Source organism: Miscanthus floridulus, chromosome 1 (assembly GCF_019320115.1).
Source record: "Miscanthus floridulus cultivar M001 chromosome 1, ASM1932011v1, whole genome shotgun sequence".
NCBI classification, from domain to species: Eukaryota; Viridiplantae; Streptophyta; class Magnoliopsida; order Poales; family Poaceae; genus Miscanthus; species Miscanthus floridulus.
Window position 1 is genome coordinate 157771959 of NC_089580.1, and position 17289 is coordinate 157789247.

Below are 17289 nucleotides of genomic sequence, written 5' to 3' on the forward strand. Positions count from 1 at the left end.
TTAGAAAATTTCTAAGTTTGTCAATAATTAGACATTGCTATGTTTAGCAAATTATTTTGAGAGATTGGGTTAAGACTCCGTTCGCTGGTCTGAAACTTGGCTGAAAAATACTATTCCGGCTGGTTTGTTGGAAGAGAAAAACATTGTTCGGCTGGTTTGGTGAACAGTAACTTGTGAGTGGGATCAGCCGGCTGGCTGGATGAGTCCAGACCAGCGAACACCACCTAAGAGGTGGTGTAGTGTGATGGCTCGATTGGGTAGTCTCATATGCCATCTTGAGTATGGTGAAGATGGTTTAGGTCCTCGAGCAATCGTTTAGTTTTTATAGGCGCTTTAAAATTCGTACACGACACGGTCTCGGGCTGGTTGGCCGCGTGGGCGTGGTCGCCACGCTCGGGCACTCGGCGTCGCCGCGCTGGCTGTCCGCCGCGCATGCGCGCTGCCGCACGTGGCTGACCACTGCTGCTCTGGCCTGAGCTGTGGCCTGGCCGCCGCTGGCTCCTGGCGCGCGGAGCCGCTACCGCTGCTTGCGCAGCCGGGCGATGTGCCGTCGGCCCCACCGCGCTGCCGCACTACGACTCGTCCCGCTACGCAGCAGCCGCGGCCGGTGCCATCGCCTCGCCGTCATGTCCGTGCCTCCCTCTGCATCTCTACGCCGCTGCCGGCCCAGTGCGTTGCCGCCTCTGCCGCGCGCACGTGGTCAGACTCACCGTCACCTTGCCATTAATAGCACTGCGGTGCGCGGGCCACACCGGTCGTGAATGCACGCGCCCGTCTGCTAGCGCCTACGCGTGGGCATCCACGATCATGTCGACCGTGTCCCGCCAAGGCGAGGACGAGCCGAGCTCACGTACCACGCCCCGTCTCTCTCTTTCTCTCTTTCTCCTTGTGCTGCCGCCGTCAAGCCACGCCATCAAATTACCCTGTGAACGATTACCTCTATTCAATTCAGTGCATTCACAGCTTCACCATCATGTCCTCTCGCTGTCCGACCATACCCAGTATTGAACCATGCAAGGCCAAGCTCCAATTTAGAGTTTCTTTCGCCACCGTGTCATTAAGACCACGCTCGGCCATTGTCGAGGGCAGCCCTTTGTTTACACCGAAATTTGGGAAGAAGAACGCGGAAACTCAAAGCTTCCAAGATTATGCCAATCAAGGAATCGATTGCATAAGGATCTATATCAGCTGATTCAGATGCGGCACTGGAATCAGCTCTCTTTGAATAACGTCAGCAGATAACGACAATGAGCTACGGTTGGCGTCGAGAAATACATATCGAACTCTATAAAAAGGAAAAGATTAGGGTCTAAGTTATCTTAAGTTAGGGATATTTTCTTTTATACCAAAGATTGTAATGAGTCGTACTTGAGTAGGATTCATGCTTAGGCTCCGAATATAAATATTGGACCTCGGCTATTATAAAAAGGACATCCAACCAATCAATACAAATTACTTTTTGGCTTTACGCCAACCCTTAGGAGTAGGAGTAGTGTAGATCTCGGTGAGTTCTTCAACAAGCAGGGCTGCATCGGTTCGGTCGACCTCCGGCTTGTCTGTAAGTACCGTCATGGCTTATACTTTTATTTGTATGGCTGCATCCGTTAAGTTCGACCTCCATTGCGAACTCTAGTATAAGCTAGTTATCAACTCTTATCTAGTTCAAGTACGGCTACATTGGTTAAGTTCGACCTCCACTGCTCGAATTAGATTAAGGTCAAGTTATCGGCTCTACCTAAGGGTGACGTCCTTCGGATAGATTCATTAAGTTACCGATCTTGCTGATGATCTTATTGCCATTAGTTTTTAGCAACATCAATCTGGCCGATCGAGATCGATCTAGATCGGCCTCATATCCTTTTAGTCCATCATTTATTTTGTTACAATACGATGTTTCCCACTCCAAACGACGGGTTATGTTTCATCGGCTGTTCTACTTTGATCTTGATCGTCGTAGTATGCAGTTAAGGCATGTCAGATATTGAGGAGGTTTGCTGGCTAGTTAAATCTGGTCTATAGTTCGCTATTATGCCTGTAACGATCTGGTCGATCTCCACTGATGGCACTTTAGATCAGAGGATGCTAGTTGGAAGATTTGTTTTCGATCAGGCATGACCTCGACTATTTGCTATGCCTGCATCGGCTAAATAGTCGATCGCCCACACTTCAACACCTATAGTGTGTCTTTATGATTCTGCTAAATATGAATAGATCTGTTTACTTTAAAGGTTTGATTTATTGTCTTTATCACGGCTGCCATCGATCCGGTCGAACCCCACTGTTAGAGATAATAGGTTAAGTCTGATTAGTTCATAGATTTGTCTATGTTAAATAGTTGATTTTTCCATGCTATAGTCCCCTTCCCACCTGAATCAGCTATTTCAGCCAATTCGCTTGAGCTTTCACACATATAGCATGTCTTTTGGAAAGCCTATCAATGTATGGGTGGTTTTATAGATTCTTCAGTTTTAGTTTGTTATTGTCATCATAGCTGCCATCGATCCGGTCAAACCTCATTGTTGATGGTAACAGATTAGATTCAGAGCGTTTAGAGATCTATTTGTACTAGACAATCAATTTGTTCGCATGTTATATCATTTCTCGTTAGATTCATCGGCTCAATGCTTTACATCGGTAATACCCACCTAGCTGATGATTTTACTTAAATCTGCGTGCATCGTACCTATCAACATAAAATCAATCACAACCCACGAGCTTTATAGTCTGTAACAGCCAATTTTATCGTGTATTAGCCGTTTAATCGATTTTTCCCGTCTGGCTGCTCGCCAAGTAGCACACTTGGCACTTTCTGGGTAAAAACCGGCATGTTCCACTTTAAATTACTGATAAACTTTCTCTCCTTATCAATTGCAGGCCAAATTGACTGGCATGCCTGGGGGGAAATAGTGTTAGTACTTAATCATAATTCGAGAGAAGTTCAAGGTCTCTTTTGCAAAATCGCCAGCGTGCGTGGGATTCCCCCGCCGCGGGCCATCTCGCGTTACAGGCCGGCCTCGCATGGGCCGCACTGCGGGTCGCCGCACGGGAGAATTGTTTTTTTCATAAGGAATTAGAAATAGTTTTTTAATTTAATTTTGAGCTGATCTTTGGTAAATCATATAAAATCATGTAGGTGTCCAAAAATTATGCAATAAATTTTGTTAGGTTCCTAAAAGTGTGTTCTATCTGTTAGTGCATTTAGTTCATATATATACATATTGATACCAGGAGCTATTAAATCATTTGAGAGTGCTTAATATTATTATGTTAAATGTTGTAGGAATTTTTATGGTAAATTGTTGATAGCTTTAGTCCTAAAATTTTTATGGTAGTTTTCAGGTATTATTATGCGCTCACTGTAATTTTGTAGCCCTAGAATAGACTACTTAATATGGTAGCTAAATACCCATTAAGGCTAAAGGAATAATGGCATGATGTTGGTTTATAAAAGTTAAGTACTTATAGGGTAAGCTTGAAATCTATTTGGTAGAGATAATGATTAGCTTAGTATCTTAGTCATTAGAGCTAGCTTAGTAGCTTAGCATATGTATTCTTATTTTAAGAGTTGCTGTTGCCAAAATACTAAGTGTTGCATCATCATTGCATGCATATAGAGAATGAGTTGGTGGAGTTCATGACCGCCGGAGAGTAGGAGTACAAAGAGGTGATCGAGGAGTATGAGGAGGAGGTCCTCGTGTAGGAGGAGGTCCCAGAGCCATCACTGACTAACTTAGCTGATGCCCTGCGTGCCCAAGGCAAGCCCCAAGGCATAACCCTTTTTTTGAACGATCACTAGATTTGTATTAAAACTACATGCATAGATGACCTACCCGAGTCCAACTAGCATAGGTCGAGTAGTTGCTATGCTTAGGCTATTGGTAGCGTGAGTAACATGCCGTTACTCACAATAGTTGATTATTATTACTACTCTCATGATAAAATGGTGAAAGAAAATAGAGACCGGGCAGGGATATGGTACGAGGTATTGGTGTGTATAATAGGTTGTGTTCTGCGACCAATAGGGCATAGCTTGGTTACACTGTTTTCCTTGTCCATGTCGGTTAAGGACCATCTGTTACTGTAGATTCTAGTAAGGTCACAGACTTGCTTGAGAGTAAACAAGTGCTTACATAGAATGGTTAGCTAATGAACTAATCATGACTGATAATAAAATACATACATAAGGATTTAGTACTAGTAATGCTTTTCGCAAAAAGGTGTAACACCTCTAGTGTTACGAGCTCGTTTAGCACCGAGATTTAGGCCTAAGAAAAATTTCCGCAATGATTTTCTCGGATTTTAAAATTTAAAATATTTGAGCTTATGTTTAAATGCCATTTTTGGCAAACTATATTTAGCAAAGTAATTAAATAGTGCTTAAATATTTTATCTCTATGGGTGAGTGCGAAGTATGAACTTTTGTATGAAATAATTATTGGTGGAAGTTAATCGGGTTAAAACTTAAAATAAAATAAATAGGAATGAGAGTGATATGTGGAGAAAATATTTTTATACGTAAGGTGGGGCCCGCTTCTTGGCTTTTTGCTCGGCATAGGAACGCTCGGTAGCCCACGCCCTGCTGCTGTCCTTGCCTCACTGCCTTCTGGCCGCTTGAATACGGTGGTGCGCCCCCTGCTCTGAATCCGTCAATCATCCCTTTTATTTGTGTCACGCCGCATTGTCGAGTCATTGTTTTATCTTTCTTTTTCTCCGCTTGTCTACGTCGGCTTGTCTCTTGTCTGTGTACTGGACGAGCATAGCAGCTTCATTTACTTTTCCTAGCGTGGCGTGCAGCGTAGTCACTGGCATTGCAATTATGCACCGTCCTCCCATCGTGGCTCTACATTGCAAAGTCTCCCCATCCATCTGCATCCTTACTTCCCGACCCCTACTTTTGCTTCTATATCTGCCTTGCTTGCCTCTTGTCTACACTTGCCGTGTCGAGCTCTGCCTCGAGCCATGTGGCTGCCCGTTGTCGTCGGCCCTCCCCCTCGCTGCGGAGGTGCGTGTGAGCCCACGGTCCCATGCTGGACCACAGCTCTCAGCGCCGCCCTCCCTTCCCCACAGCGTCCACGCCATCGTCGTGCTGTGCCACCAGGCCGCCCATCACCACCTTCCCCAGTGAGTAGCCATCGCCGTTGTTCTGTTGTTCCGCTGTTCGCATCCACCGCGCGCCGGGCCAGCATCTCCACCAGCCACCGTTTCCCCCTCGCCTCTGTGCGCCTCTTCACCGGGCCTACCATGGCAAGAGTCCCGCCATGCTCTCCTACCGGCGCAGCCCTAGCTGGCCGTCACCAACATCGCCGTGGCCATCGCCTGGCCATGGACGCCACCATCTCGGGCCACGCCCTCCTCCCTATGTGCCCACAACACCATGCCGGTGCTCCCTGCTCCCTGCTACCTCACACAAGCACACGGCAGGACTGCAACTACCGTGGTCACGCGCCACCATCACACTAGTCCACCGGTGCCGACCTTTTCCCCTGTGTGAGCCCCTAGTGCGCTCTAGACCTCTGCCCTCCTGTGCGCCCATGTCGCAGCGCTGCTCCTCCCTTCTGCGGTCGCTTGCGTCGAGCCACGCGCAGCTACGACACTGGCACGTCCCCTATCACCGAGCCATCGAGGAGGTTCACCATCACCCGAAGGTTGGCCGCATGTAGCTCCACCTCACCTCGAGCCTCCTCTACGCTGCCATCACTGCTCCTCCCTCCCGCTGTCGTTCTCCCTTCCTCTTGCGAGCACGCTGAACCACGTTGTCCTCGCATTGTCCCGTCGTCTCCTCCTATAGGGAGCTACCGTTTGTGCCCGTCCAGGCCACCACAACCACCAACTCCGCCTCCATCTCGGTTCCACCACTGCTGCACAACCACTCGAGCCTTGGAGCACCATCGTCGTGGCCTGCTACCGCTGTTGCGCCCTGTCGGCCGTCGGCGCTCGCAACCACCACCAGCGCGCGGTGGCCGCCCTCGCTGCCCCTGCGCACCGCCTCCGTCGTCGTCGGCCACCACCCAATACCGAATCAGCCATCAACCAATGGCTTTGCTCCATGCTCTATTTTGAGAAGGTGAGAAGGTGAGGAAGCGCAAATAGGATTCTTATCGGGTTCATTTCGCAGAAGTGCTAGACTCATAACTTTACAAGAAAGGGCTTAGTTAATTCAGGAAAAGTCCAAGGGTCTTAGTGCAAGATTTCCACCGTGCCTGGGCTCGGCCATGCTGGGCCAGTCTGCTGCCACTGTGCGTGGGCTACCGTTGGGCCATCGGCTGTGCTAGCTAGGCCGCTCACGTACGTCCCTGCGTTGGGCCGCTGCATCCGCGCCTAGGCCACCGTGCCCCGCCGGGGCGGCCATGGGCCGCTCATGCCGCGCGCACGCCACGCCCCACCTAGGCTGCCTTGCTGCTGGACCTGACTGAGTGGGCCGCTGGGCCGATCCAGTGACCGCTGGCCTTTTAGCTTTCTAAAGCGATTGCTAATTTAGTTTAGGGAATAAAATTGTAAACTCAATATAAATTTGTGTAGTTGTCCAAAAATTAGGAAACTAATTTTGTTAAGTTTCTAAAATCATGATCTATCTATTAGAGTAATTGGCACATCAAGTTGGTGCTGTTTTTAGGGTTGCTCTAATTATTTTAAAAGGTTTAATATTGTTAAAGTGTGAACTTGTAGAAATTTCTATGATAAATCGGTAATAGTGTTGGCTCTAAAAATTTTATAGTCAATTACTAATATTATTAGTTGCTCACTGTAATTTTTGTAGCTCTAGAATAATTAGTTTGCTAGGTAGATAATGATGCCCTATTTCGAATAATGATTAAATCGATTGAATGAAATAAAGAAACAACTTTGGTTTGTATAACTAAAACATTGGTTGAGAAGTAATGCCTTATTCGACAACATGAATACGTAGACCGTCGTTAGAGCTATCTCGTTAGCTTGTGAGGCGTGATCGGATTTCTAAGTATTTCGGTTGTCGTTGATTATTTACATCTATGCATTTGCATCAATACATATCATATAGGTATGGTGATGGATCAACGGGTCAATTGAAGGATGATTGGGAATCCAAAGATGGTGTAATGGTATTCTCTCTAGGAGAAAATGCAATGGATTTTCTATTCAGTTGATGGTGGATGATGTGAAGATGCAGATACTAACTTTTTAGTATATATCTTTCCCAGACAAGCCCCGGTGCATAACCCCTACTTTTCTACACTTTAAATTATATTTGTGCATTAAGTTTTAGGGAGTTGAATGAAACCCACTTGCATATATATATATGTATGTATGTATGTATGTATGTATATATATATATATATATATATATATATATATATATATATATATATATCCTATGAGTCTTACTAGTATGACAGGATCGTGTAGATTGCTATACTACAGGACTCCGATAGAAGTCGAGTGATTGCCTGTCACTCGTGAGAGATAGGAAATATATTACTGTATTATTATCACTTGGAATATATAAAATGGTGGAATAGAAAATGGTGACCGGGCAGGGATATGGTTTAGGTATTGGTGGGTGTAAGAGATTGTGTCCTACGGCCAATGTGACATAGCTTGGTTACACTATTTTCCCTATCTATGTCGGTTAAGGACCGGCCGTTGCAATAGACGCTAGGCAAGTAATAGACTTATTATCCCGAGCACATACTTGGGTATGGGCGCTTGGAAGACTTGTTACTTTCTTGTCATGGGTTTTGGCTCTTTCCGGACCGACTGTCATGGTGGTTTTTGGGTTAGGAGGTCCTTGCACCACACTAAGTCCGGGACTCAGGGGCGGGGACTTAGAGTCTCAGTTTGGACAGGGACCTGGACCCCATGATAGGAGGGTAGTGGGTTGGTCCTGCTTGTGCCCGGGGTATAAGCGGGGGTACCCAACTAGGGACATTGATTCACGAATCGCCGGCGTTCCAGTATGACTTGTCTAAACTCTAGCGTCGTAGTAAGAACTGGAAGATGAAAGAAGGTAAAAGGAAATCTGATTACTTACCACCTGCTTGAAAGTAGCATAGGTGTTTACATAGAATGGTTGGTTAACGAACTAATGTGACTGTTAATAAAAATCGAATATAAGGACGCATGTTTAGTAATACTTCCTGCAAATGCAATAAACTCACAAGCCAGATAGCCTTGCATATCTTTGGAGTCTTTTCTTTCCTCCTATCGGGTAAATCTTGCTGAGTACAATAGAGTACACAGGGTTTTATTTCCCCCTATTGCAGGTGACAGGTGGAGGCTAGAGCTGATCTTTATGTGTGGATTCCTCCTGGTGGACTCAGAGAGGATTTTCTTTATGCTGTGATCATAGTTTTATTTATAACTCTCACCAAATGTTTTATTAAATGGAAGTTTTACAATCTGTTGTCATAATTTCTATATCGTTGCTTCATTATGTCATGAATAGATATTTATTTCCGCTGTAATTCTGATCACATATTTATATTCCGCTATTCAATTAAATTATTCATAACTTTGATAATATGATTACATTCCACTATTATAAATAATAAATGTTATACTCTGATGTTACATGTAAAGTAATGTAAGAAATGGTTAAGAATGATGTAAGCCTTATTCTCTCATTTGTGATCCTGATGGAAAAATATGGATTTTTGGGTTCTTCCTTGGGGTGTGCCCGATGGAATAGCGTAATTTGCTGTTCTCCCTTGAGTACTTAGTGTCTAATAGAAGATAAGTACTCCTGTGAGGCATTAGATTAGGCGGTTCTACCACAAAAGGAAACCCAGCAAAACATAAAACGTATCATATCCTTTGGAGTCAGAAAATTATTTCCACTAGTCGGACCAGTCTTGCGAGTACATTGTGTACTCAGGGTTTATTTACCCCTGTTGCAGATGCAGCTTGAGGAGTGACTGTTATGTGAAGGATTCTTCTGGTAGGCACAGACGGATCCTTGTATTTTATCATTAGATGTTTATTTTAATTTCACTGTTTAAATTCTGTACTCTGAACTTGGTATTGTAATAATGTATTTTCGAGAACTCTTATTGCATAAAATAGACTAAGTACTGTAAGCTCATACTCATCATTGTATCCTAGGTGAAAAACGTGGATGGTTCGAGTTCTCCCTTGGGGTGTGCTTAACGGGCTAATTTTTGTGGTGCTTAGTGTCTAGTGGAAGATGAGCGCCTCCGAAAACGTGTTATTTTGGACGGTTCTGCCACATGAGTTTAGCTAAATCTTAGTCATCCATTGAGTTAAATAAATGAGATCATCTTGGCCACTAAGTTTTTCTAAGTGGTTATTTATTAGGGTTTTTAAGGGGAGAGCGACCTGACATGGTACTTTTGAACTACTGTTGGTCCTACCCTTTAAAAGTCAAATTAAGTTTTAATTTTAGAATATAAGTTTGCCCAGCTACTTAATATAAGCACATTATTTTTTATGTTCTTTTATTAAGTTTAAAGTAATAATGGCCTCATTATGTTTTGTTTTTTAGCTTTAGTGTCAGCAACTTAATTATTTCTTTAAGTATTATAAGTGTAATGGCCTCATAATGATGTATATTCCCAATTCATATATAGCTTAAGTATCCATTTGCTTTAGTAATCTTTAAGTTAATATAAGTGTGTTCTGGGAATATGTTGCTGAGAATATTTTAAGTTTAAGAATTGTTTTTAGTGCAATTTACTGAGTTAACTTTTATGCACTATTTAAATAAGTTTTAAGTCTGAGTTTCAATTTTTAGTTCCAGCATTAAAATTTATGCTTTCATGAGCATTTTATATTTTTAGTGATGCCCTAAGATTAAATTTTGCAAGAATTTGCATTCAATAATAAGTTTTTCTATATACATTATGCACCACTGTATAATCAGATGGTCTCTAGTTGAATGGAACCAGCGAGAAGTTTAACCGGTGATTACTCATAGTTAATTTCTAACCAATGTTGACTTTAATTATGAGTTATTAAGTTGAATTTTGGTTTGTTTTCCGCCCAACGGTGACGCAAACTAAAATTCTTAAGCATGCTGTTAATACTTACCAATGTTGTTTTAACTTCATGATTTAAGTACATCTTATATACAGCTTACTAATTAAGACATTATTTTTCTTTAAAATTTTTAGTAAATTATGCAGACTATTTAAGTACCATAGAACCCCTAAGTTGCACAAATTTTCCTACTTGGAATAATCAAGTGCATGCCATTCTCATGGAGTGGGACCTTGATTATGTGCTTTATGAGGAAAAACCACATGCTCCTTCTCCTATTTTTGAGTATTATGATGAGAGGATGAAGGAGTATATCCCAAAATTAGAAAAAATAGGAGAAATCCGATAGGATTGCCAAATGATAATAAGATGCTCCCTCTTTGTTAACATGATGAGGAGGTTTCTTTCTAATGGAAAGAACACCGAGGAGCTTCAGAACTCCATAAAAGCACACTTTAGAAAGGTTTTCTATTTTGATAAGTTAATTAATTCCCATTATGATGGGATAAGTGGTCTGGGTAACCACGATAAAAGCTTGTTTGATATGGATTATGAATTGAAGGCACTTGGATTAGATGTGTTCAATGAGTTTATGGTAAATTGCCTTATGAATTCTATGCCAGAAAATCATGATAAGTTTCCAATGGTCTGTAAAATTTTGCAAGTTACCAAATTGATGACAAGTATAAGAATGGCTTCGAAAGACAGATAACTTAAGTTGTCTCATAAGTTTTACTTAAGACATTTCCCCAACATATGTGGATTAACTAAGGTGCAACGATGCACGTCTTAATTTCTCCTCAGGTCTTGCCAAACCATAAGTATAAGGGGAGTAAAGTCTAAGAAGACATTGATGGAATAAATATGAAGTCGAGCCTTACAGCTTTGCATTAGATTAGATTTAGTTTAGCTTTTGATGATGCATAAGTTATCTTAGTTTATGATAAATCCATTGTATTCTGAATAAATGTTCTTGAGTTTGGAGTCTATGGACACACTATCAAATTTATTCCATTATGATTTATCTTATTAGTTGGCAAAGAGATTTATTTCCTGTAATATGAGTTTTTTTAATGTTAGTTTTATCTTTAAGTTAATCATTAGTCAAGATGATGAGACCTCATTGAAATTATGTCACTATCATTAAGCCACATTTCGAATGGGAGAATGGATTGTCTCATCAGGAAAGAGATGCTCTATTCAATAAGATTATAATAAAGCATGGGACTTGAGAAATAAAAAAAATCATACTAATTTTGTCCCTCAGCCCAACATTAGTCTCTAATTAAAGTATGACTTGCTTTCACTATGTCTGGCTAAAGCTGATTAGTGTTTGTATGTTCATCAAGTTTTTTGTTCTAGTTTATTCTGGCCAACGCTGATTATACTAGTTCACAGAGCTTGTTTTTGGAGACTTATATGCCTTATGTTTGTCATTCTGGCCAACGCTGATTGATGAATATTTGACCATAAAAGTTTATTGGGTAAAACCTCAGCAAGACATAAGTACTGTCAAGCTAAGGATAAGAAATGAGATTCTGAGTAAATGAGTTGTCAACATGGCACCCTGATTATGTTCCTAGAGAACACATAAATCAGTGGGAGCAAAGTTCAAGGGATTGTGTTTCTACTGTTATAACTATTTCGCTAAGTTAAGATGTAATGAATGTGTTCCTAGAGAATACAAGAATTAGTGGGAGCTAGTGGGAGTTCACAAAGGAGGAATATTAAATCTTGGAGAGATACAGGCTTAGTTTTATGTATCAATGACTCAAGAAGACATAAATATCTTAGTTTGTCTCATAAGTCATTAGTATACCTCCATTTAAATTACTACAATTTATGTTAGGATTTTCAAGAGTCAATTAGTATGCCACAATAAATATATGTAGCAAGCATTAGTTGATAAGTTGGCACATAAGTAAACCTCTGTTATTATTAAACTGCTTGTGATCCATGATAAATCTATAAGGTGATCACATCAGAAGAGGAATTTTGTTATTCTAAACTAAGCAATTTATGAGTTTAGGTCCATAAGTATATATAAAGTGTGGGCGTTAATATTTTTTTATGGAGTCAAACCAGTAGGCTATAAAAGGGTCTACAATTCTAAGCGTGGCTTCAAATGAAGTTTTGAAAGATTTAAACTAAGAATATACCCCACTATGGTTTAGAATTTCATTAAGCGAACAATTATGTTTATAAGAAATGGTGAAAAAGTTCATTGTCCTAATACTCTATATGGGTGAAGTTGAGTTCCGTGGCAATAGGAATGTCACATAAGAGTTTTCTACTCGCCCCAATTTTAATATGATTATTTTGGTGAAGCCTCTTAGTTTTTGGTATTGAAATACACCAATATAGGACTAATTGAGTACTAGGACTATCACAAAAGGCATATCAAATGAATATTTAAGTGATAGAGTTTAAATAAGTAATGTCATGCCTGTCTATTTGCACAGTGCAGTTGCACAATGTAGTAAGATTAATTATCCCAAATAATTCTAAGAATAAGTTAGTAACAGTTGAAGAGCAAGACGTTCCATATGCTTCGACTGTCATTAACTTTAAGAATGCTCAAGTCAATACTAGTCTAGACTTAGCATCGGGATACTTGGCAAAAATATTAGTTTATTAATCCAGAATAGGTCCACTCGAAGGTGCTAAAGAATTTTAAGTTATTGATGAGGCACCAAAAGAATCATCATGTCACTTATAAGAATTAAGAATTATTTTATTGCCAATTCTCTTGAGTATATATAAGAATGTGCACAATTAGATTATACCTACTCTTGTAGAAAAGGACAATTTTCATTCAAAGCTCCAAACAAAATTAGTATTAAGATGAGCTCAATTAGTGGCATATTTAAAGAATGAATACGACAGGCCATATGTCTTAAGAGATATTATCCCAATATTAAGTATTAACATACTGCTACAAGTCTACAATTAAGTTGCAGTATTATTTTGAGTAACAACAGATCAAATGCTGATGACAAGCACATTGATTAAATGTTGTGAAAGAAAAAAACCCAGGATCAAATTAAGCTTGAGAAAAATAAGAACTAAGTTGATGCTAGTATATTTGATTATTTGAGGCTTAACACTTATCCCATTTATGAGCGCGCAAATCAATTTGAGTTTTAGTGCAGAGTCTCTAACTTGATTCTTGGTAATAGGGTCATATACTACCAATAAGTAATAAGCGTTCGCTTGAACTACTTTTCAGCCAGGTCAACTTATTTTAGCTTATTCTCCCTCACAGAACACTATTGAATCAGCCGAAACCAGCCGGCTTATATACCAGTCGGACAGGGCCCTGCAGTGAACTATGGGTAATGGGGTCCCAGTGACGATTAATGCTGCTGATGACGCATTGGTCTGGTCTTGCTGTAGTACTGAGTGTGAACATAAGTGTAAGGCAAACATTAGTTGCATAAGTGCATTAGCCGTTTGATCAAGTGAAAGAATGTTGGAATGTGATCGGTTCGGCTAATCCCGAACTTAATTACGAGATTAATTAAGCATTAAGTTTTTATCCACCTGTCATTTATTTCTAACTAAATAAGATATGTCGTGATCAGCGACAAACCTTAAATATTTTAGGGTTCGGCCCCCCGGCCTACAGTGCATCTACAAATAAGAGGAGACACCCCTGACGGCTCCATCCACGTGAAATAAATCACACAACCGGTCAATTAAGCGCTGGAGGGTCTAGGAAGGTCATCTCCCATGGATGGGCGGATGTATATAGTCATTAGTGGGTGCGGCCATACCCACGCAAAAACAGAAAAACAATGATTATAGCTAAATTTTCACCATATTCGCACCCTCAAAATAAAAGTCTATGCACCCACAAGGCAAGCGTACCCCCTTGAATTTTCTCTAGCTCCGTCACGGCTCCCACGTCCATCTCATCCAGATACATCTCGGCGGCGTCCAGAACGCCACCGCTACCTGGCTCCTCACGTTCTTCACCAACAGAGGACATTCAAGTTCTCAGACGGTGAACTCAAATCATCTGCTACATCTACGATCTCCATCGTATCTCCAGCGACATAGATAGCGTCCACAGGCTCTAGTTAGTATCTAAGATTAGTTTCCATATTAAGATGAGTTAGTGATCATGTTTAAACTAAGATAAGATCATGTTTATGCTAAGTTCTAATTTAACACCGAGAACGAGGGCGGTGGCCATGGATGCAGCGACAGGCGGCCATCTCGCCCTCGGTCTGAGCCCGATCACGCTGTCCCCTCGCCTGCAGGGGTGGCTTAACCCAGAAGAAAAGATCAGACAGAGGCGGAAAAGATGGTAGTTTCACGAGTAAACTAGAAGCCGGTCCCGGTTTGTGCAGTGAAAACGATGATCACTCGGTGCATTCTGATGATGCAAGACCATATGGCTGGCCCTACAGCGACAAGGCCGCGACCCCGGTTGCTGGTGACATTGTTGCGTGCACGGCTCAGCGCGCGCCCAAGCACGCACGGGTTAACGTCAGTGACCGTGGCCGGGACTGGGAGCAGGCACGGGGGGCCGAAGCTTCTTTCAGGATGGCGAGAGCTGGCGGCGACCTTTCCAGCCGCAAAACGTCGCCGGCGGCCGGCGGCAGCGCGCGGCGTGTCAAACGCCTGGGCCCGACGAGCGAGCGGTTTTGTGTATTTTACTGTGGTGTTTACTGAGGGGATAATGTAGCTTACTCGAGTTCAGGTTTCTTGGTCCAGAATGAACAGTATGTGAATTATGGTAAGAGCATCTCCAGCTATGCTACCTAAAATACACCATCTACTTCTCTGTTTAGATAGCTACCAATTTTCATACTACTCATATTTTATCGTTTACTCAAGCAACACTACCTAAAATAGACCCTTCAAATCTATCCTTGAAGAGGATGACATGTGGGACCGACCAGTCATCCTCTTCCGTATCTCATGGCCCATGGACAAACTCGGCTATCCTTGTCCGTTTCATCGCACAGGGAAGGGGAGCCGCCGGGAGCATTGGGCGCCGCTGCCGCGGTGGGCAGGGGAGACGCCGGGAGGCACAGCCGCCGGCGTCGAGCAGGCCGCGCCGGGGAGGGGAGTCACGCGGGGGAGGGGAGGAGGCCGCCGCCGCCGGGTCGAGGGCTGCGCCGCGCAAGGAAGCCGCGGTCGAGGCCGCTCGAGTCAAGCGTGGGGAGGTAAAGTGTGATTCAGATTTTACACAGTGGAGTAGTGGGCCAACAGGAATAGAGGCTGAAGGAGAAAAAGTAGGGGGGTCTGCTGAGGTCAAATTGGGCATTGCTGGAGATGCTATGAGCCTGGCGTCGGTGTCATGCGCACGCTCACTGCCAGATTAGGAGTAGCGCCTTGTTTAGATTGCTTCAAAGTTCCAAGTTTTTTCACTCTCTCTCCATCACATCGAATCTAGGGACACATGCATGCAGCAGTAAATGTAGATAAAAAAAATAACTAATTACACAGTTTGATTGTAAATTATGAGACGAATCTTTTGAACCTAGTTAGTCTATAATTGGATAATAATTATCAAATACAAACGAAAGTGCTACAATGCCAAATTTTTCTAACTCTTGCGATCTAAACAAGGCCTAGACCACGTTATTTTTGGAATATTTTGGCGGTTGAATTGAATAGCCCAACATTTCAGTTGGGGCACGTTTGAAGAAAAAAATATTTCAGTTAGAGATCGTGCCTGCGGGAAGCCCTCTCGTGGGTTCAGACATGGAAAGGTCATGCGGTGGAGGTTTTAGGATTTGATTTCTTTTTTCCCCCTTACGATTTGATTGGATCCTGTTGGGAGAAAACGAGAAGCGGAGAAGGTGATGCCTGTACCGTACGTGCTGCTGTCTGGTACATGGCGTGGTTGGAGTGCTGCAGGTGAAAGTTGTGCACGTCACGGGCACGCATGCATGCAGTACATGAGTGTGTGGGGCGGTGCATCTCTTGTGCAGTACGTACGTGCTCCAGGACCTGGGCCAACGTCCACCATGTGACCATGTCTGCACGGTGCGTGGCTTGGTTTGTGAGAATCATGTGACTGCGGCGTCCCCTTACTCCCTCCTGACTTCTGTGGTACCTGACACGTGAACAAGCAGTGCTCCTATGTGTATCATCTGATTTGAACTAGTGATTTTCCGACAAACAAGGTACTACGACGCAATGATGCGTGTACTGGTTCTTTCAAAGAAAAAAAATGCTTGTACCGAGGTTGTCACAGCTCACACGTGCTGCTTACCCAAAGTACTACTGATGCAGACGCAGGCATGCCAAACCCTGAATGTGCATCACATGATGACACTTTTCCTGAATCCTGACTAAAAGAGAGAGATTTCCGCAAAGTACAACTCGGCCACATCCTTTGCTCAGGAAGACTTCACTAACGGGACATGATTATTCGCACTAGCAGCGTCTCAGTCTTGGAGATTTCCGCAAAAAGAGAGAGAAAAAAAATCTCGAGCGGAAACCAAAAGATACTTTGGCGAGGAGGCGGAGAAGATGTCGGCTCGAAGGCGGCCGTCGTCGTCGCCGCATTTCCTCCGCCGCCTCAATAATTCGCAATAATTCATGCTGCTCCGGAGGACCATTTCGCGGCGGCGGCGGCGCGATACGTCCATCTCGTCGCATTGAACGCGCAGTTGGGTCTCGTTCTCGTCTCCCTTCGCTGCAGCAGCCAGCATCAGCCATCAGGTCGACGACGAAACGCCGCCGTGCTGGTGTGCTAGCTCAGTGCAGTGTCAAACCTGCCCTTCGGATGCAGCAGAGTAAATGCGGTTCTCTGTATCTTGACTAGGAGAAGGCTTTCTGTATCGCTTTTACGTTGCTGGGAAGATGGAGATCGCCGGAGGGCGCAGTCCTGTGGATTCTGCTTGGAGCTGCAACCCCCAGACCAGTTTAGGCCCCGTTTAGATGCGAAATTTTTTTTTGGCTTTTGGCTACTGTATCACTTTCGTTTGTATTTGACAAAAATTATCCAATTATAGACTATTTAGGCTTAAAAGATTCGTCTCGCCAATTACGGGCAAACTGTACAATTAGTTATTCTTTTTACCTACATTTAATGCTCCATGCATGTGCCGCAAGATATGATGTGACAGGAAATCTTGAAAAATTTTGAATTTTAGGTGGGATCTAAACAGAGCCTTAGTTATGGGCTGAAACAGGGCTCGCCTACATCCGTACATGGGCAGATCGGCTGGGCTACAGCAGACAGTTCAGATGCCCACAACCACGAGAGATCACGCACGGAGTCGTCGTAGACAAATCCAACACAGCGGTTCCCCGTTTAAAAAAAACAGCAGTTCCTCAGAAAAAAAACAGCAG